The following is a 6,633-nucleotide window of genomic DNA, read 5'->3' as shown; positions in this document are numbered from 1 at the left end:
ACGGCCTCCGTTCACCTGGGTTACCTCTTTGATTATTCATTTATTTAGTGGTACTGGGGATGGAACCCAGGGGGATTCTGCATTCACGCTCCACCCCCAGCCTTATTTTGTTTTTTATTTGGAAGCAGAGTCTCAGTAGGTTTCTGGGGGCCTCACTGAGTTGCCAAGGCTGGCCTTGAACCTGCCATCATCCTGCCTCCGCCTCCCAAGTACTGGGATCGCAGGCGTGCGCTACCACGCCGGGGCAGTGCTACTGCTGAGCTGCGCGCAAGGGTCCCTGGCTCCGTCTCCAGGCTGGCTGTCTCTAAATTCGTACCCAGGCCCTTGGCAATCTGCACAACAGCTCGTCTCGGGCTGGGACGGAGCCCCAGCGTGTCCCCAGCGTGTGCCGCAGGATCAAGCGTCTTGGATTTCAGGGGGGGAAGCCCCTACCTGGTGGTGGCTGACACCTGAGCCCGCCCTCCCCAGCAGCGGGGCAGAGGTGAGTGACCCGGCTGGAGAGGGCCGCCATGGGAGCGGTCAGCAACTCTTCCTGTCACTCACCCGGGTGCCAGAGGGGAGACCGAGCCCCGGCCTGGCCGGGGGTGTTGGACGAGCTGCCGGTTGCTGCCCCATGGCCCTCCAAGGCCACTCGCCCGCCCAGGCAGAAAATGGCCACTTCCTCTGGCCCCCACCCCGGGGAGTGACACGGAGCTGGCTAAGCAAACAGCTCGTCCCCCGTGGCCTTGGCCGGTGATGGACGGCCAGAGGGGCTGGCTGTGCTGACGGACAACTCGTCATGTGTGGGCTGGGCTGGGCGGCCAGGGACCGAGGACCGGGCTCACCCACTCCCGGGATCTTCTTAGGTTTTAGTTCTGGGAATTAACCCTAGAGGCGTTCTACTTCTGAGCTACAGCTCCAGGCCTATTTTGTTTTAATTTAATTTTTTAAAATTTATTTATTTATTTATTTATTTATTTATTTATTTATTTATAGGTACTGGGGATAGAACCCAGGGGCATTCTATCTCCAAGCTATACCCCCAGCCCTATTTTTTTTCTTTCTTTCTTTTTTTTTTTTTTTAGTGGTACTGGGGTGGAACCCAGGGGCTTTTCTACCTCCAGGCTATACTCCCAGACCTATTTTATACTTTATTTTGAAACAGGGTCTCTCTAAATTGCTGAGAGCCTCACTAAGTAGCTGAGGCTTGGCTTCAAACCTTTGTAATCCTCCTGTCTCAGCCTCCCAAGTGCTGGGATTACAAGTGTGTGCCACCACGCCCAGCTCTTTTTTTTTTTTTTTTTTTTTTAAACAGGGTCTCGCTGAGTTGCGGAGGGCCTCACTAAGTAGCTGAGGCTGGCCGCGATCCTAGACCCTCCTGTCTCAGCCTCCCGAATGCTGGGGTTACAAGCATATGTTAAGGCTCAGGCCTGGCCCAGCTGTGGGGACTCTGCTCTGGCCATCTCACGGCCCACACGGCCTCCAGATCAGACTGGCCAGCGCCTTCTGGGCCTGCCCGGCCACTGCGGGGCCTGAGGGACGGCTTGCTCCCAGCTAGAGGCTACGGCGAGAGGGGCCACCCAGCTAGTGGTTGGCCAGAGAGGAAGGGGCAGCTGCGGCCAGGCCTCTGACCCCCTGGCTGCCCGGTCCCACTGAGAACAGGTCTCGCTGGGAAGGAAACCTGGAAGACCCCTGCTTCCTGAGCCTCAGAGTGGGCTGCGGCCGCCACTTCCGTCCAGGGCCCGGCCTGCCCTCAGCTCCTCCGTCCCCTTCTGTGGCCCCGCAGCCCCCACCCCAGAGATACGTTTCCTGGTGCCGGGGCGGTGGGGGTCTCCGGGAGAGCCCAGGGGAGTGACCCAGAGACTTAACCCACATCTGGGGTCGGCGGGACAGGAAGCCGGGGGCAAGGGCTGGCTGAGCAGGCCTTCACTGTGGCGGGGGCGACCCCTGCACACAGGACCATTACTGCAGGACGGCCCCCGGGTCAAGGCCAGCCGTGTGGCTGCAGCCAGGGGACTTGCTGAGGAACCCTCTGGCTCCCAGACTGGGCCCCTCAGCCCACCCTGAGATGGGCCCTGGAGCAGGGGACACAGAGCAGGGCTGTCTGAAGAAGCAGCCGTGTGGCCCTGGGCACAGGCCCAGGGGTGGGGGGCAGCGAGCCTCTGCGTTCTGATGGAAACTGCCAAAATGGGCGTGGTGGCGCACGCCTGTAATCCCAGTACTTTGGAGGCTGAGACAGGAGGATCGCAGGTTTGAGGTCAGGCGCAGCTACTTAGCAAAAGTTGGGGCCCCATTTTTTTTTTTTTTTTTTGTGGCACTGGGGATTGAACCCAGGGCATTCTATGTCTGAGCTCCACCCCGGCCTGTTTTATTTTGGAAACAGGGTCTCACTAGGTTGATGACAGTCTCACTGCTTGTTGGGGCTGTCCTCAAACCTGCGATTCTCTTGTCTCCGCCTCCCAGGTACTGACTGGGATTACTGGCGTGTGCCTCCATGCCCGGCTGTGAGACTCCATTTCAAAATGAAATATAAGCTGGGCGTGGTGGCGCGCACCTGTCAGCTCAGTACTTGGGAAGCTGAGACAAGAGAATCGCAGGTTCACACCAGCCTCAGCAATTTAGTGAGGCTTTTATTTATCATTTATTTATTTTTGCGGGTCTGGGGGTGGAGCCCAGGGGCAGTCTCCCTCCGAGCTATACCCCCAGCCCTATTTTTTATTCTTTATTTGGAAACAAGGCCTCACTGAGTTGCAAAGGGCCTCACTAAGGAGCTGAGGCTGGATGAGAACCGCCTGTCTCGGCCTCCCAAATGCTGGGATGACAAGCGTGGCCACCACATCTGGGGCAAGGCTATTTATTGTTATTGTTTCCAAATAAGAAATAAAAAAAATCTGGGGTATAGCTCAGAGTTAGAAGTCTTCTCCGTTCAATCCCCAGTACCACCATAAATGCATACATACATACATACATACATACACACACAAATTAATATATAAATAATTACATAGAGATAGGGCTGGAGTGTGGCTCAGAGGTAGAACACCCCTGGGTTCAGTCTCCATCACACACACACACACAAATATTAGAATATTAGCAACTGACGGACCCGCCGGCTGGATGCCCGCCTCTGCACGCTGTGGGGACAGGGAACCTGGGGCCCGGCCTGGGCTGGGGCGGGGCACAGACCCGAGGCCACACAGGACGGAAGTGACCGTGGACTCCAGCGGTGGTGGAGTGGCTCGGAGGGGCCATTTCCTCCCTGGGAACATCCTGTCGGGAGAGCAGCAGGGAAGGGGGCTCCATCCCCAGCGGGGCAGGAAGCCGCGGGCCTCAGCGTCCCCGGGGCAGGGCTCTGGAGCTCCCCGAGGGCAGGACTCAGAGCAGGAGGGCGACCCTAGGTCCCCTGCCCTACCCAGGCCCCTGGGCCTCCCCCCGGGCAGTTCCATCCTCCTGTGACCCGGAGCTCAGGCCTCAGGTCCAGCCTCAGTTTCCCCTATGAACATGGTCCCCAGCCTGCAGTCGCTGGTCGTGAGATGGCCAGGAGCGGCAGGCAGCAGCCCGAGCCAGCAGGCCGCCTGGGCACACGCCCAGCCCCAGCTGCCCCTGTTCCGGGCCCCGGGAGGGGTCAGCAGCCCAGTGCCCCCGCCCCCAACACCACGGCCTAAATATAACCTGAGCAGGCGGCCGGCCGGGAATAGAGACCTCTGTCAGCCCCCAGCAGGTGCTAGCGGGAGGAAGGTCAGCGACTGGCATGGGGGCCGCCAGGCAGGCAGCCAGGCCTGGGGCATGTGAGTGTCCGGTGGCCTGGCCCGAGCGCAGGGCGCTGTGTCCTGGCAGGACAGCCGGGTCCCCGGCCTGGCCTGCTTAGAGCAGCCCCCAACCCTGCCCTCTGCGTGTTCCGGGTCCCAGGCCGCTTCTGGTGTCCAGGGAGGGCCGCCGGCCAGGACTCCAGTGTGGCGGAGCCTGGGGACAGGGTGGCCCTGGCCGTCTGGCCGGCTCAGGCCTGCGCCCCGCGAGGGACAGGCCGCCAGCTCGGTGCAGGGACTGCGGAGCGGATGTGAGGACCATCTCCAGCCCTGCCCGCCGCCCCGCCCTCGCTCTGCCAGCCCCCACCACCACTGTGCTTGTCTGTGTCCCCCCACCCAGGCGGTGGTGCACACTGGTAATCCCAGTACTTGGGAGGCTGAGGCAGGAGGACAGCAGGTTCGAGGCCAGCCTCAGCAGCATAGCAAAGCCCTAAGTAATTTTTCTAGACCTTGTTTCAGAAATAAAATAGGGCTGGAGGTATAGCTCAGAGGTAGAGGGCCCTGGGTTCAGTTACACACACACACACACACACACACACACACACACACACACACACACGATTCTTTTCTTTTTCTTTATTTTTTCTTTTTCTTTTTTTCTTTTTTTTTTCTTTTTTTTTTTTCTTTTGCTGTACTGGGGGTGGAACCCAGGGACTTCTACCTTTGAGTGACACCCCCTGCCCTACTTTTTAATTCTTTATTTTTTTAATTTATTTTTATTGGTGCATTGTAATTATACATCACATTGGAATACAAGACCTGAGAGGATATACAAGCACACATCATCCAATTAGCCCTCATCCAGGCCCCATCCCATTCCCTTTCCCTCCCTCGATCCCATGCTTGTTTGGTGATTAACTTTAATACCTATGTTTATGTACCTCCTGCCTTTCAAAGAGGCTCCATCCTCCTCCCCTATTCCAAACCCTCTGATTGGTCACCTCAGTTGCTTCACTATAGGGCCCTTTCTATAGCTCGACCACTTCCTGTTGCCTGTTTCCTCCTAGTTATTGCTGATTAGGGGAAGCATCTGGTTTTAATTTTCTGCGATATTTCTCTGTGCATGCCGCGTTGCAAATACCGATCCCACTCTTGACGGCCCCAGTTGTGGCCTGGCTACCCGGTGGACTGATCCAGACCTCGCTGGCTCAAGCAGCGGCCTTGCCTAATAGGAGGCCCCGGTTCTGATCTCGCTGGCCCCGACACTGGCCTAACCCCTCAGCTGGCTCTGATCCCGGCCTCGGAGGCCCCAGAACTGGCCTTTCTCATGGCAGGCTCTGATGCTAGCCGATGGCCCCGGCATTGGCCTAACCCCTCGGCAGGCTCCTATCCCGGCCTCAGAGGCCTCAATAGCAGCCTTGCCTCACAGAAGACTCTGATGCCGGCCAGTGGCCCCGGCACCGGCCTAACCCCTCAGCAGGCTCTGATCCCGGCCTCGGAGGCCCCAACACCGGCCTTGCCTCGCGGCAGGCTCCGATCTGGGCCTCCCTGGCCCCAGCACCGGCCTAACCCCTCGGCAGGCTCCGATCCCAGCCTCGGAGACCTCAATAGCGGCCTTGCCTCACAGAAGGCTCCGATGCCAGCCGCTGGTCCTGGCACTGGCCTAACCCCTCGGCAGACTCCAATCCCGGCCTCAGAGGCCCCGGCACCGGCCTTGCCTCGCAGCAGGCTCCAATGCAGGCCGCTGGTCCCGGCACCAGCCTAACCCCTCGGCAGGCTCCGATCCCGGCCTCGGAGGCTTAATTCTTTATTTTGAAACAGGGTCTCACTGAGTTGTCAAGGGCTTTACTAAGGATCTGAGGCTGTCCTTGAACCTCCATCCTCCTGTCTCAGCCTCCTGAAAGCTGGGATGACAAGTGTGCACCACCACGCCCGGCTCTCCACACACACAATTCTGGTGGAGAAACTAACGCCCAGGGAACGGAAGCAATTCAGAGAGGGTGGTGCTGCCGTCACCATGGTCTGCTCTGGGCAGCCCCTGGCCTGGCAGGACCCTCAGTCATGGCTGCCCGCAGACGGCAGGGCCTGGCCAGAGGTGGGACTTCGGGCAGCTGGCTGGGCGTGTCCTGTGGACACGTGGCCCTGGCGTGGATGGTGAGGCCGCAGGGTCCGCGTGGTGCTGACCCCAGCTCTCCACTCGCCACCTGCACCCAAGGCTCGACACCCAGCTGACAGTGACAAGATCGGTTCAGCCCTGGAGAAACCAAGGCAGCCCGAGTGGCCTGTCATGGGAGGGAAGCGGCAGGGCCAGGGCGGGACCCGGGGAGACGAGCAGACGAAGGTCAGGCTCTGATAGTCACCAAGGCCCCAGCCCAGCCGTGCACAGCTCCATCCCTCCACACGCTGCAGGGCGGCGGCAGAGTAGGAGAGGGCTGAGGCCTCCTGGGGCTGGCTGTTGGCGGGGCGTGACCCTAGAAGGGCTGTCCTCTCTGTCCAGGCCTCAGTTTCCCATCTGTAAAAGGTAAAGATAAGCCTGGTCCGGGACCACAGGCCTGCAACCCCAGTGCTTGAGAGGCTGAGATAAGAGGATCATAGGTTCAAGGCCAGCTTTGGCAATTTAGCGAGACCCTGGTTTGAAATAAAAAACAAGGCGGGCGTGGTGGCACACGCTTAAAATTCAGTACTTGGGAGGCTGAGACAGGAGGATCACAGGTTCGTGGCCAGCCTCAGCTACTTAGTGAGGAGGCCCTTTGCAACTTAGCAAGACTCTGTTTCAAAATAAAAACTAAAAATAGGGCTGGGGTGTAGCTTGGAGGTAGAATGCCCCTGGGTTCAATTCCCAGCATCAATCAATCAATCAATCAATCAATATAGGAAGGTGTGGTGGCACACACCTGTAATCCCAGTT

The sequence above is a fragment of the Muscardinus avellanarius genome (assembly GCF_963383645.1).
Source record: "Muscardinus avellanarius genome assembly, chromosome: 21".
Classification (NCBI taxonomy): Eukaryota; Metazoa; Chordata; class Mammalia; order Rodentia; family Gliridae; genus Muscardinus; species Muscardinus avellanarius.
This window is presented reverse-complemented; position numbering follows the sequence as displayed.